The sequence below is a fragment of the Dama dama genome, chromosome 18 (genome assembly GCF_033118175.1).
Source record: "Dama dama isolate Ldn47 chromosome 18, ASM3311817v1, whole genome shotgun sequence".
Taxonomy (NCBI): domain Eukaryota; kingdom Metazoa; phylum Chordata; class Mammalia; order Artiodactyla; family Cervidae; genus Dama; species Dama dama.
In genome coordinates this window covers 59,498,583-59,514,526 of record NC_083698.1, presented here as the reverse complement: position 1 = coordinate 59,514,526, position 15,944 = coordinate 59,498,583, and positions in this window count along the sequence as shown.

Sequence of the window (15,944 nt, the reverse complement as noted above, 5' to 3'; positions counted from 1 at the left end):
ATCCCAGTTGCCAGATCCCTATCTTCTTTATTTTCTTGCAATAAAAATTGAAACAGTACTGAATAAAAGTGTAGATCAAAATAAACTGTTCTGAAAGATTACATGAACACCATCTATCATAAGGGTCATAATTCATAAAAAGGACATGTTCAAAATAATTTTTTTGGTTGCCAACCTGACAATTTGTCTTATGAAAGTAAAACTTCAAAGAAAATTGGTTTATTGTTATGCTCAATACCTTTATTATGGACTGGGGCATGGATAGCAAAGGTATGCTGATCTAATAACCCTGGCCAAAGAGCAAGATCAGCCTGACTACGCCAGCATAAAAAGCAGAAATCACTGATATATCAGAAGGTGGAATGAAGATCCAGTATGAATCATCACATTGACTGGGAGCCATTCTCTATCCACCAGGGTTAGGGTTTGTTTGGTTGCAAGTTCAGTAGAAATCTACAATTCTGGATGTCTTCCAGTATAGTTGATGTTAAGTCTTAGGTTTGCATGGTATCCGGATAAAAGAAGGTCATCGCCACCATGTGTGCTGAGCCCATCATAGAGTCTAACTCTGGGACAGGGTTTAATTATAGGTTCCACTCATGAACACTTACTCAGAAAAACTGGATCCAGTTCAGAGCACAGCTGAGATGGTGAAGACATGAAAGTATTCTCACAGGGTAGCTGTTGAAACAGGAGAAGAGAAGATTTATGGAAGACATGAAATGTGTCCTCAGATACTTGAAGCGCTGTCATCCAGTGAAAGGACGAGACTGGCTGCTGCTGCAGAGAGTCTGGCTGAACATCTGTGGGAGGCAGAGCGGGGAGAAAATACACAGGCTGCCTGAGCAGGAGGTGAATGCCCAACATGGAGGAGTGCAAACAGACCAGCATCTGTGAGGGATGTTTGGAGGGATTCTTGGCTTAGAAATAGTGGTGGCTGGAGGATTGGAAGACTGGTCTGGGAAGCCTCTGCAAAATTCTACAAGTTATAGCTGTCAGTGGGGTTTCCTCTGAAGTCTCCCTACCTCCTCTCACTGTTGCCTGACGCTCCCTCTTATGTGTGCTGCCTTCCTCAGGGACATCAGACATAGAGCACTTTTTCTTCTTGATTTTTAAGATCCCCTAACAGTACTTGCCATAAGGGTGGTGTCATCTGCATATCTGAGGTTATTGATATTTCTCCCAGCAATCTTGATTCCAGCTTGTGCTTCTTCCAGCCCAGCGTTTCTCGTGATGTACTCTGCATAGAAGTTAAATAAGCAGGGTGACAATATACAGCCTTGACAAACTCATTTTCCTATTTGGAACCAGTCTGTTGTTCCATGTCCAGTTCTAACTGTTGCTTCCTGACCTGCATACAGGTTTCTCAAGAGGCAGGTCAGGTGGTCTGGTATTCCCATCTCTTTCAGAATTTTCCAGTTTATTGTGATCCACACAGTCAAAGGCTTTGGCGTAGTCAATAAAGCAAAATAGATGTTTTTCTGGAACTCTCTTGCTTTTTCAATGATCCAGCGGATATTGCCAATTTGATCTCTGGTTCCTCTGCCTTTTCTAAAACCAGCTTGAACATCTGGAAGTTCACGGTTCACGTATTGCTGAAGCCTGGCTTGGAGAATTTTGAGCATTACTTTACTAGCGTGTGAGATGAGTGCAATTGTGCGGTAGTTTGAGCATTCTTTGGGATTGCCTTTCTTAGGCATTGGAATGAAAACTGACCTTTTCCAGTCCTGTGGCCACTGCTGAGTTTTCCAAATTTGCTGGTATATTGAGTATAGCACTTTCACAGCATCATCTTTCAGGATTTGAAATAGCTCAACTGGAATTCCATCACCTCTACTAGCTTTGTTCGTAGTGATGCTTCCTAAGGCCCACTTGACTTCACATTCCAGGATATCTGGCTCTACGTGAGTGATCACACCATTGTGATTATTTGGGTCGTGAATATCTTTTTTGTACAGTTCTTCTTGGATGTGAGAGTTGGACTGCAAAGAAAGCTGAGCACCGAAAAATTGATGCTTTTGAACTGTGGTGTTGGAGAAGACTCTTGAGAGTCCCTTGGACTGCAAGGAGATCCAACCAGTCCATCCTAAAGGAGATCAGTCCTGGGTGTTCATTGGAAGGATTGACGCTGAAGCTGAAACTCCAGTACTTTGGCCACCTCATGCGAAGAGTTGACTCATTGAAAAAGAACCTGATGCTGGGAGGGATTGGGGGCAGGAGGAGAAGGGGACGACAGAGGATAAGATGGCTGGATGATATCACCGACTCGATGGGCATGAGTTTGAGTAAACTCCAGGAGTTGGTGATGGACAGGGAGGCCTGGCATGCTGTGATTCATGGGGTTGCAAAGAGTTAGACACGACTGAGCGACTGAACTAAACTGAACTGAACTGAACAGTACTTGCACATTCTGTTCTGTACCACACTGCTCATTTATGTGTCCCATCTTTCTCCCCATCTGTCTGTGAGTTCTGACATGTTAGGAGAAGGCTTGCACTCCCTGTCCAGTACATGCACTTTGCATAAAGCTTCTTGTCTGAAGAGAATATGTATATCTTTGTAAATACTTACATAAACAAGTCAGAAAATAGAAGAATCTGCTTTGAGAAAGGTGGGTGGGTGGGGGTAAGGAATTGGTTAATGAGAGACCTTTAATGCTTTTTATAAAGGATGCAAAATTTAAGAGAACAAGTCAAAGCACAAATGTTCCATTATGTAATCAAATAATATTTTACTTATGTAAAAAATAATTTATTCTGAGCTGGAAAATATCCTTCACATACTGAGGAAACTAGTGTTTTCGGAGGTCAACCGTACCACTGATTAGAAATGAAAAGAATAAAAATCAGGAATTCAGAAACACAGTGCAGGAGCTCCACAGAACATTGTGGGAAGCCCAGTGTCCTGATTACACTGAGTCTCACATGCTGGACCACCCAACCCGAGACAACAATGGTCAGTTTTGAGAATCATTAAGTGGAAAATTTTATCCAGCCATCTTCTGGACCTGCAGCCTCTGTATGGGGTTCTACTTAGGTGTACCTGAGGCCAGACTTGGCTTGTGAGTGCGTGGCCTTCACTCTGTGGGGAGAAATTGTGGGATGGTTTTCTTTAAGCCCTGGGCAGGCTGCTCCCTAGGGAGCTGCCAGCCTCGCCCTCATGATTACAGTGGCTGGGAGCAAAGCAAACATGTTCATGTTAAGCAAGAACAGATATATTTGTGACCAATATATTGGAAGCAGTCAAAAGTAAAGTTTTAGAAAAGTTTCTTTTAATGTTAGTAATGCCAATTCTCGTAATGTCAGAATTAGAATATGCCTCCACGTCATTGTTTGGAATTCACTTTAATTTTTAAATGATTTGCATTAAAATTTGTTCATGTATTTACTACTTTACTACTCAGTAGCATCACATTACACAGACTAGGAGCTTAAAGCAGGCAAAATAAGAAATCTGTGGCCTCAGGTAGATAGCCCTTTGGGGTGTAAGTCTGGGGTTTAATGGGCTTCCCAGGTGACACTAGTGGTAAAGAATCTTCCTGCCAATACAGGAGATGTGAGAGACGCTGGTTCTATCTCTGGATTGGGAAGATCCCCTGGAAGAGGAAATGGCACTCCACTCCAATATTCTTGCCTGGAAAAGCCCATGGATAGAGGAGCCTGGTGGACTACAGTCCATGGGGTTGCAAAGAGTCGGATATGACTGAGCATTTGAGCACACAGCACTGGATTTTAATACAGGTTAATGTTGGGAAATAAGGGACAGAAGAGAAGCCAAAAGAATTGAAATAGTGAGTTCTCCTTTTTTAAAGTGCCCATCCTGAGAGGACCAGGAGATACAAGCAGTCTTCTGCAATTGTATCTGGGCATCCTGGCCTGTGGGGTCCAGGCAAAGATTAGATCACAGATGTCAAATCACAGATCAGGGTATCAGAACAAGAGAACCCAGGCTCAGGAATCCAGCATGGCTAAGTTGTGCCATGCTTCTGGCTGGTCTGACTGTTCATGGCAGGAGACCAGTTGGGGTCAGGGGATACCTAAACAGAAACTCTCTGTGGCAGGAGGATGACAAGAGCTGGTGACCATCAGGGCAGGACCCAAGGAGGCCAACTGGGTGCATAAAAGACATCATTATATAGATTCTTCTACGGCAGAAGTTCTCAATGTTTCTCTATTGGGCTACACACGTAGGATGATTTTCACTTGAACAACACAAGTGCATAAATGTGATCCCAACTAAGACAAACAAACCAGCCCTTTGCCCCCAAATTTTTTGTCATGGCATTTTTAAAGCATTTAATAATAATAATAACAATAATAAAGAAATCAAGGACTTGTCTCAAAAAAAAGCTGTGATTAAGAAGGAAGAATATTAAATGTAACTAAGTTCATTTTTAAAATTTTTGGATTTAAAAAATGAGTAGATCTCCAGTAGGGCTCAGTTGAGATAGGATAAGTGGAGGACTGTATCACTTATGACTGAATTACCTGTCAGAACTCCTCTTTCTCTCTCACTCAGAGTTCAAGTACTAACAATAAGCTGATCTCTCATCTGTATCATAATCTCTAATTGCTGATAAAGTTAAAGTGTTTGCACACTTCAGTACTGGAGTACCAGCAATCCCCCTCACTATTCATCACAGCACACCACTGCGTCTGCAGAAGGGACAGTGCGTTCTGGGACCTGATGCACTCTTCTGAGAATTCCGTTTTCTCTAGCTGTGCAAACATGCACACATCCAGGGCTCCTTCTCCTCGCTGATTTCCCACTGGCCCTGGATGTACAAGAGCAGGACCTTAATCCAGGAATAAGTGAGAGAGGGGATGGACAGGGACATGGAGACATAGGCGCAGGGAAGGAAAATTAGGAGTCTTTCTCTCTCTCACTCTCTCTCTGTTTCTTCCTTATCATTCTGTCATTTCAGGGAGGAGAGAAATGTCTTAATAATTGCATGGGATTATTACAAATATATCCAGTTAATGTGTGATAAAGGCACTATCTTTCTTTTTCTTTTCCACAACATTTTCTGGAAATTGAAGGGCCAGGTTATTATAGCTCAAGATAAAACCCATAAAATTGGTTAATTCTGAAACCCAATCACCCTAAAACTGAGCTCCCTTACTGAATTTATGATGAACCTCTTTATCCAAAACTTTATTCCCTTTCTTGTCCCCTCTGACTTCAATCTTGAGCTAACTGAACACCAATCAACCAGAATCAGATTATTAAAATTTCTGTTGTTGATAATATCTTTAATGTACTAAAATTACTATCATAGATATCACCATTAATGTACAAACTCAGATCGTTCCCCAGGTCAAGATAAGTTAATAGACCTCTCCTTAAGCCACGAACCACCTGGCCTGAGGATTGTAAACCAAAGACATCCTGACTCCTGAAACTATGATTAAGAAATGTCACAAAGGGACTTCCCTGATGGTCCAGTGGTTAAGAATTTACCTGTCAATGCAGGGGATGTGGGTTCAGTTCCTGATCCAGGAAATAAGATCTCATATGCCACAGGCAACTAAGGTGCCCCACAACAACTGATCCCGAGCCTAGAGCATGTGCTCCACAGTGAGAGAATCCACTGCAAGGAGAAAACTACATATTGCAACAAAGACCAAGTGCAGCCAAAAAAAATTTTTTAATTAATCAATTTAGAAAAAAAGAGAAAAGCACAGAAATGTTGCAAGAAGATGATGAATCCCAGCCTTTCTGTTCTTCCTTATGAAAAATACTTCTAACTCAAAGACCAAGTTGGGGAGGCTCTGAGGCTCGTCTCCCACTCCCTTGCTTGGCGCCCTGAAATAACCACTTTCCTTCTCAAGGACATCAGTAGACTTGACTGCCTGTGCTAAGCATTGGATGAGTGGACTCAAGTTCTGTTTGGTAACAATTGCATCTACTTGGGTTGCTTGGTTATTTTTAAAGTAGAGGCAGAACTGTGCAGTAAAACAAAGGCAAAGATTTAAGCATAGGACTGATATATTTCATGTCATGGCCATTTTGTTTATCAGCTGTGTCATCCTGGTCTTCAGTTTTCTCATCTGTTAAATAGAAGGGAAAATATTGTATCATTGATTTTTAAAAGGAGATACTGTATGTAAAATACAGTTCCTGACACACAATAAGCAAGCCCCCTAGGTCAGCTGGTATATAACTATTAACAAAAGTGATAATCATGGTGGCAAAACACATGGATTCTAAAGTCAGACAGTCTGGTTTCAAATCCTAGCTTTAGTTCTTTAGGTGACATTGAGCAGGTTACTTGATTTTCTACGCCTCAGTTTCCACATCTGTGAAAGGGGATAAAAATAGTAACTTATAGTGATAAGTTATAGTAATTTATAAATTTTAGTAAATTTATTTTATTTATTTAGTAAATTACTAAAATAGTAATGTATAGGGTTGCTATGAATAGTAAATAATATAATCACAAAATGCTTACAAAACAGACTTCTCATAATGTTAACTACTGGGTTTCCCGGATGGCTCAGCAGGTAAAAAATCTACCGGAGATGCAGGAGGTGCAGGTTCAATCCTTGGAACTGGAAGATCCCCTGGAGGAGGAAATGGCAAGCCACTCCAGTATTCTTGCCAGGAGAATCCCAAGGACAGAGGAGCCTGATGAACTATGGTCCATGGGGTCGCGAAAGAATCAGACATGACTGAAGACTGAAGCCACTGAACACACACGAGGTGTTAGCTATTAATTGCTACGACCCAGTTGAGGAGAGAGAATTGTCTCCCCCTCTTCCCCCACAGGTGTATAGGGATCAGCACCAGTATTTTTCACCCAGACTAATTTATGGTTGGATTGGAAACTAAAGCTAGCAGCTTACTTGGGCTGATTCTAGGGGGTTGTTTTGGTCCCCTCTTGTCAATGGGATATCTCACTGGGTTCTCCTACTAGCAATGGCAATCCCCCTAAGCCCCAGTAACTGTGAATTCCTCACCACTTTTTGAAAAATTCTGAACAATCCTAAACAATTCATGCTCCTGGAGCTCTGAATATAAGATTCCTCAAAATCATGACTTTCCTGTCCCCTGCTCATTCACCCGGCACATTCCTACTCAAAATCCAGCTTTGACAGTTACCTCCATTTATTATCAGAAGTTGGAGGTAGACCTTGCCTCCTCTGGGTTTCCTGCTCTTGTTCATAAGTATTTATAGGATTTATTATGTGACATTTTGACTGTTTTATCATATGTCATCTTTCCAGCTAAAATGTGAACTCCAGGTAGTGACTATTCTGTTCATCTCTGCTTCCCCAGGTTTTCCTGAGGCTGCCACAAAGTATGCGTAAAAGTCCATGGCATTCTCAGATTGTTCCAAACTCCCCCACAAGCCTGAAAGGTCCTTTAGGGCAAGGATAGTGGACTTTTAAAATCTCTGAAGCCCCAGAATAAGTGAAAGTGAAAGTTGCTCAGTCATGTCTGACACTTTGCGATACAATGGATTATACAGTTCACGGAATTCTCCAGGCCAGAATACTGGAGTGGGTAGCCTTTCCCTTCTCCAGGGGATCTTCCCAACCCAGGGATCAAACCCAGGTCTCCTGCATTGCAGGCAGATTCTTTACCAATGAGCTATAAAGGGGATATAGCCCCAGGATAGCCAAGTACAAAAGAGGGGCTTAATAATCATTTATGGAATAAACAAAAAGATGAATTTGCAAACTGATACCTTTTGAATATAACTTTTTTAATAGAGTACAAAATAAATGAATAATTCTCAGATAAATAATATAATTTAAGTATGTAAATCCATGGCTGATTCATATCAATGTATGACAAAACCCACTGGAAAAAAATAATAATAATAATAAAAAAAAAAAAAAAAACAAAGTAAAGGGAAGCCGTATAATTTAATCAAGATTAAAGTAGTATCTGGTAAGTACAATGTTTACTTGATATAACAAATCAGCAGTTCTCCAGAAATTCTAACCCTTGCTTCTTTGACAAATTATGGCAGTGGATCACTCTCACTGAGTTTTAGTTTGAATTCTTAAGTTCCACTCCAATTTATTGCATCAAAGTGTCTAAAATGGAGCATAGACAGATGTTTTGGGGTTTTTTTCCCAAATATCTCCAAGATTGCTGGAGAAATGTTGGACTGGATGAAGCACAAACTGGAATCATGATTGTTGGGAGAAATATCAATAATCTCAGAACACAGATGACACCACACTTTTGGCAGAAAGAGCCTCTTGATGAAAATGAAAGAGGAGAGTGAAAAAAGTTGGCGTAAAGCTCAACATTCAGAAAACTAAGATCGTGTAATCTGGTCCCATCACTTCATGGCAAATAGATGGGGAAACAGTGGTTGACTGTATTTTGGGGGGCTCCAAAATCACTGCAGATGGTGACTGCAGCCATAAAATTAAAAGACACTTGCTCCTTGGAAGAAAAGTTATCACCAACCTAGACAGCATATTAAAAAGCACAGACATTACTTTGCCCACAAAGGTCCATCTAGTCAAAGCTATGGTTTTTCCAGGGGTCATATATGGATGTGAGAATTGGACTATAAAGAAAGCTGAGCACTGAAGAATTGATGCTTTTGATGCTTTTGACTCTCAAGAGTCCCTTGGACTGCAAGGAGATCCAACCAGTCCATCCTAAAAGAAATCAGTCCTGAATATTCATTGGAAGGACTGATGTTGAAGCTGAAAGTCCAATACTTTGGCCACCTGATGTGAAGAACTGACTCATTTGAAAAGACCCTGATGCTGGGAAAGATTGAAGGCGGGAGGAAAAGGGGATGACAGAGGATGAGATGGTTGGATGGCATTACCGACTCAATGGACATAAGTTTGAGTAAACTCTGGAAGTTGGTGATGGACAGGGAGGTCTAGCATGCTGCAGTTCATGGGGTTGCAAAGAGTTGGACACGACTAAGTGACTGGACTGAACTGAACTGATTTCCGAGATTAATGTGAAACCAGGGTTGAGAATCATGCTGGCCCTCTAACTTGCCAGACTTGAGCAAGCTTCAATTTCTCAAAGCCCCAGTATCCTCATCCATAAAATAAAGATAATTATCATGCCTCTCTTTTTAAGTTGAGCAACACTTAAATGAAAAAAATCCCATAAGAAGTATTGAATGCAGTACCTAAAGTGTTAGATGCATGGAACAAACAGTTTTCATTGTTTTATTAGCAGTATAATTTTCAATATCAGAGCATGTGTCACACTGCCACTCATGAGCCAGCACTGCCACATTTGGCCAAATATCCTAAGGCAGGTTCTCATTGTTTGTGTTTAAATAATTGAAACTGAACCCACTTACTAGTCCTAACCCATCAATTAAGAGGGAGGTTAGTTCATAAATATTCCAACCATCCTCCCTTCTATTAATCTCTGCTCTGAAGGCCCTAAATTTCTTCAATTATTCCTAAGAATTAAATTATGCAAGTTTTATTCAGGCTTGAGGTTACTTCTACTGGAAATGGCAACAGAGAAAATGCTCTGGGACAACACCTCCTAACTATTATCTATCACCAAAGAGTGAAAAAGATGGCTTGAGAAAAATCTGCTCTGTGGGAAACTGTTTTGAAAGATACTTTGGATTTATTCATTAATTTCCTCTCTTATCTCTCTAATGTCCTTATAGCTCTGGCAGGTCTCTGATGTTTATTTCCATTGAAAAGGAGCCAAATTAGCACATACTATGCAAATTGCAGCACATGCAAACTCTTTATAAATTCAGATAACAATTAATCTAATACCCTTATGGAAAACAAGGTAAATATGAATAAGGAAAATGAATGTCTCAAGTAGAAAACAATTTTCCTTGAAGAAAATGGCCCAGGAATTCCTATGTTCTGTTAAGAGAGTGGAGGGGACAGGAAAACAGAGTTCTGGAGTTGAGAAAACATGGATAGAAGGTCTACCGTTAGAGTCAAGGTCAATCGTTGTTTAGTGGCTAAATCATGTCCAACTCTTTGGGACCCCATAGACTGTAGCCATCAACGTTCTCTGTCCATGGGATTTCCCAGGCAAGAACACTAGAGTGGGTTGCCATTTCCTTCTTCAGGATCTTCCCGACCCAGAGATGAAACTCGCATCTCCTGCTTAGCAGGTGGATTCTTTACCACTGAGCCACCTGGGAAGCCCACAAGATTAATACAATGTCTATTATATACTCCATCTTCACATTTATTATCAGAAGTAATCTTCCCAGTGACAATGAAAGGGCAATGCTGTTATCCCAGTATTAGAGATGAGGAAATGCAGACACATTAAGGTGAGTCCATAAAACTGTTAGTGGCAGAATGGAGTGAGACTCAACGCATGGCTTGCTCCATTTCACGGTTCATCCTCTTTCTATTAAACTGTTCTGTGTAGTACAGAGAAGAAGCCTAAAACTACCAAAGAACGCTGCTGACTATAACAGAAAACTGTAATTGATGTGTAAGAAAAGCTCCGGAAATGAACTCAAGGCTCTGAGGGAAGCATTTGCCTCATGGGAGGCTACCCTGGACTGTAGAAGATAAACACGGGTCAGAATGGTTTTCACACATTTGCAAGACATGAACAAAACAATTGTAGACTTTGGAGCAGAAAGAAATTGGTCAGGATGTAGGGAACAATATTTTCTCCCTTGGGTCTTCATGGTTTAATTTGGAGAATTTTTCTTAATATATTATGAAAAAGAAGGTCTTCCCTGATAGCTCAGTTGCTGAAGAATCTGCCTGCAGTACAGGAGACCCCAGTTTGATTCCTGGGTCAGGAAGACCTGCTGGAGAAAGGATAGGCTACCGTCTCCAGCATTTTTGGGCTTCCCTTGTGGCTCAGCTGGTAAAGAGTCTTCCTGCAACGGGGAAGACCTGGGTTTGATCCCTGGGTTGGGAAGATCCCCTGAAGAAGGCAAAGGCTACCCACTCTAGTATTCTGGCCTGGAGAATTCCATGAACTGTATAATCCATTGTATCGCAAAGTGTCAGACATGACTGAGCAACTTTCACTTTCATGAAAAAGAAAAGTGAACCTCAGGACCACACTGACATTTTTTTTCTACTTTGTCAGATAAGTAGGACTCTACATTTTTTTTTTTTTTTTCACTCTCCTTCCATTTGTACGAACAGAAAAACAAAGATTTTGCTCAAGATGCTTGATGCTTTTCTATCAGTTCCTCAAAATCTTTACCCTACATTGACTGGAAATACCTCCACCTTAAGGCTCAATTCTTCTGTTTTACAAAGGCCTGAGCGGGAAGGAGGGTAATAGAAAGATGACGCTCGGGGAGACCCTTACCTGTCCGACTAGGTTTGAAGCAATTACCACAGGCTTACTGCAGTGTCCTCTGAATTATCTCTGATCTTTGTGTCCTAAAACTGACTTCTATCTCACAAAGTTCTTTTGGGAAAAATAAAAAATGATTTACAAATGAACCACTTTGCAAAATTTTACCAGTATTAAGTGATGGTGCTAAGTTCAGGTCTTCACATCTGTCATCTCATCTAATCCTTAAAACCCATTGTTATAATCCCCTTTTATCAAAAAGGACATAGAGGCCTGGAGGTGTTGGTTAGCTTGTGCAAGGTCTAGCAGATCCTGAGAGGTCCAGCCAGCTTTCTCTGATCCCTGACCTGAGTACTTGTGCAGTGTAAGGACTTTAGATTCGAAATACTTGGATTCAAATGCTGGCTTCACTAACTATTTAACCTTGGGAATGATTTCTAATCTATCAATGCCTTTATCTCCAAAATGGGGAATAGTGACAAAGACAGTAAATCACAGAGCTGTCTTAGAGATTAAATGAGCTAATACATTGAAAGTTCTTAGATCTGTGATTTCTATCTGTGTGCCAAGTTGCCTCAAGGCACCATGATGAACTCTCGGGGGTGGCTGGGACTTTTGAAATTTTCAAGGGAGATGTGGTGATACTTGACATCTGTCAGACATTGAGTGGACTCCTAGCTGGAGGTAGTTCACAGTTACAATATTAGGTCACACTGCATTCTTTTCGATAATGGTAGATCTTCACAAAGTTGGATTTTCAATAAATACTACAAAAAGAAGGCAAATACTACCCAAAACTCAATGCAGAGCAGGGTTAAGCGTGGCACTGTCCAACTGATCCCATTTGCAAAGTTGTGCAGCACCCAAAAGCCACACACGTCCCATTATAAGTAATTGTGTTATTTTAAAATGAAATAAAATTATTATCTTTTCTTTATATGTGTATGTCATTTTTTTTTCAAATGTTTGCATAAGTTGTCAGGACATAAATATTATAATATATGAGACTATAAATAACATAATATTATAAATAATATTATAATATATAATACTATAAATAATATTATGTTGAGACCTAACTACTTAGTAAATGGATATTTTTTTGTCCCACATGTGCCATGAAAAAAAGAATTATTGTCACTTTGAATGCCATAAAGTGATACATTTGGAACTGACTTGGTACAATTTCATACGGCTAGTCACGCTGTATGTCAGCTGTTCTCATCAACCCCTATGCTTTACTGAGTCTCATATTAAGTTCTGTCAGTTCCATATGAGTAACAGAGCTGATGAGTACGTCTGCAAACTGCCTAGCCAGGTCAGGAGAGAGGGACCAGCTTTTACAGCGGAAGAGATGAGGTTAAGGCCAGCATGTGACTCATACCAGATTACCTAGCTCACCTGTGTGTTGCTGGAACTTCCATAGACCACTTGCTTCCCTGAACCAGGCTGCTTCTCCAGAAAGAAAAAAAAAAATGACACAAAACAAGAAAAATGTGTTACAACAGATAAAATTCTTTTTGCTCCCCACAGCATCCCCTGAGGATGGGGGGAGCTGTGTCTCCTCCTTCATTTAATTATTAGTTCATTTGAAAATATGTTATTTAACAATTCTAATGAGTATCATTCAACTGATTAGGAAGATGCATTAATTTTCCTCTCTAATTGAGAAGGCTCAAAGTAAGCTCCCCACACCGAATTCTAGGATTCAAATTCCCATCTGCTACTTTTACCTCAGGGAGATTCATGTCCCGTGGAGATGGGAGCTTTCTGCTGCTTTTTAGGAACATGATTTGTTTCTTCTGAGACCTGGCCTGGGGTGCCAACAAAGAGGAGAGGTAGTAGCTTGGCCACTTTAGTCAAAGGACCCTGTTCTGTTAGTCCTAAGAAGCAAGGGAAAATATGAAGAAAAGATTTCAACTGATACAGATATGCTTCTAGTGTTAGTAGCTCAATCATGTCCAACTCTTTGCAACTCCATGGATTCTAGCCCGCCAGGCTCCTCTGTATATGGGACTGTCTAGACAAGAATACTGAAATGGATTGCCATTTCCTTCTCCAGGGGGCCTTCCCAACCCAGGGATCAAACCCAATACTTCTGATAGTTTCAAGAAGTTATGTTGAAGCCTGGATGAGAGGGAAGTTTGGGGGGGATGGATACTGTATATGTGTGACTGAATCCTTTTGCTGTCCACCCAAAACTATCATAGCATTATTAATCAACTGTACTCCAATATAAAATAAAAAGTATTTTTTAAAAAAAGAAGCTGCCTTGGGGGGGGGGTGTTTGTTCTTATTTGTTTGTTTATATTATTTTTCACATTTCCTCATAAATATTTAGGAAATTGGTTTACCCTAATATTTTCATAGCATCCCTGGGGGTATCCCAAGGGAATGCTTTAATTCATATCAGTGACAAGGTGCATATCAGCTGCTCAAGCAGTGGGTAAGGGATTTCACAAAGGCCCTCCACAACTGTACACATTTATCCCTGGACCTGTGACAATGTTCCATTACATAACAAAAGGGATTTTGCAAGTGTAGTTAAGGTTATGAACCATAAGATAGGGAGGTTACCATGCATTATCCAGATAGACCAGTCCAATCATGTGATGACTTATAAGCAGAGAGAATGCTCCAGCTGGAGTCAAAAAGTTGTGACAGAAGGGAAGCGGGAGAGATCTGAAGCATGAGAGGGCCTAACTTGCCATTTCTGGAGGGCCCACGTAGAGAATATGAGAAGGAGCTCAGGTAGCTTCTAGGAGCAAAGATTTGTCCCCAGCTGACAGTCAACAAGGAAATGGAGACTTCAAGCTCACAACCACAAGGAAGTGAATTCATCTAGCAGCCTGAATGAGCCAGGATGCAGATTGAACCCGAGAGTCTCAAGACAAGAACACAGTTTTTCCAACTCCCCAGTTCCAGCCTCGAGAGACCCAAAGCTGAGGGCTCAGCTGAACCACTCAGCCTAAACCACCAGCCCACACAACTGTAAAACAGTACACTGGTGTTGCTTTAAGCCACTTAATTTGTAGTCATTTGTTACAACAGTGAAAGAAAATTCATACAGAACCTGGATCTGGTCAGGGTCGGAAAGTGACTTCTAAGGAAATGCAGAGTTTGGGTCACCACCAAGGGTTGCCCCTCAGAGGCTACGGTGGGTGGAGCAGCACGCAACAGCAGGAGCAGTAGGAAGGCATCTGTCATCCTGAGACAAGACTCAAGGAGCAGAGGGGTTTGCACAATGACACTCCTCTTACAGCTGCTGATGGCTACAGCCAGAACTGTGACACATCTGGCACCAAGGATGCTGCATGGAAAAATAGGGAGGTGGCATGCTAGCCCATAGGACTCAGCCAAAGGTCAGTATTTTGTGCAGAGGTGGCCAGGGAAGCATATGTTACTGCTAAGAATAATACAGTTAATCAGCAAAGAGTATGATGTGTCCACTTCATCACTAACAAACAAATTAAGCTGGCTTTTCTAGTATTTCTTGCTCCTGCACATATTTGGTGATTATCTTATTTAGCACTTGGCTCCACTCCTTGATACCCACTTCAAGGGATAAAAGACAAGTGTCCCAATGATCAGAGAAATTAACCTCAAGGAGATCTGGGACTTCAGACACATTTAGACTTGATTCCAATATCAGAGCTCACATGTCTCCATTAAAATTTACTGTCTGCCTTCACCCTGATATGTAATTTATGATAAAGTTGTCTCCTGCTTTCTCTGTACCTACCTCTTCCCCTGGTCCACAGTCTGAGAGCATCATAAACTTAATATTTTTATTTTATTCTATTAGAAACACCATCACCATTGGAAAGAAAAAAAGAGCTCCATGATCTGGCTCCTGCCAATCTTGATCTGCTCTGGGGGTGGGAGAGAGGGCATGCTGAGTCATGATGTCATTCTTCCTGTGGATTGTTTTCTGTCTGAAATATAATTCTGTCTTCCTCATCTAATTTCTACTCATTCTTCAGAATTTAACTCAAGGAAAAAAAGAGAAAATTATAAAACTGAACATGAGTGGAAACAAATAAACTTATATATATACATATGTGATTTTCAAACGATGAAAATATCATGGGGAAATGAAGAATGGAGACTTAGTTTTAAAGAAAGTAAGAGACTCTATAGTCAAGTTCAATATGTCAACTTTGACTGGAACCTGGTTAAAAGTAAACAGTAACAAAAGATTTGGGGCCAACTGAATACATTTAAGTACACAAAATATTAGATAATATTAGGGAACTATTATGGTTGGATGGCATCATAGACTCAATGGAAAAGAGTTTGTGCAAGCTTTGGGAGTTGGTGATGGACAGGGAAGCCTGGTGTGCTGCAGTTGCAGAGTCAGACACGACTGAGCGAGCGACTGAACTGAGGGAACTATTAGTTTTCTTAAGTGTGACAATGTAGCTAAATGGAAGAGTGTCATACTCTGGGGCACTGCATGAAGAAGTATTTAGCAGTGAGGTTTCAAAACTGGAACATACTTTCAAATAATTCAGCAAAAACAACATATATGTGTATAAAATGAGAAATATGAGCTTCCCAGGTGGTGTAGTGGTAAAGAATCTGCCTGCCAATGCAGGATTTGCAAGAGACATAGGTTGATCCCTGGATCAGGAAGATCCCCTCGAGTAGGAAACGGCAATCCACCCCAGTATTCTTGCCTCAAAAATTCCATG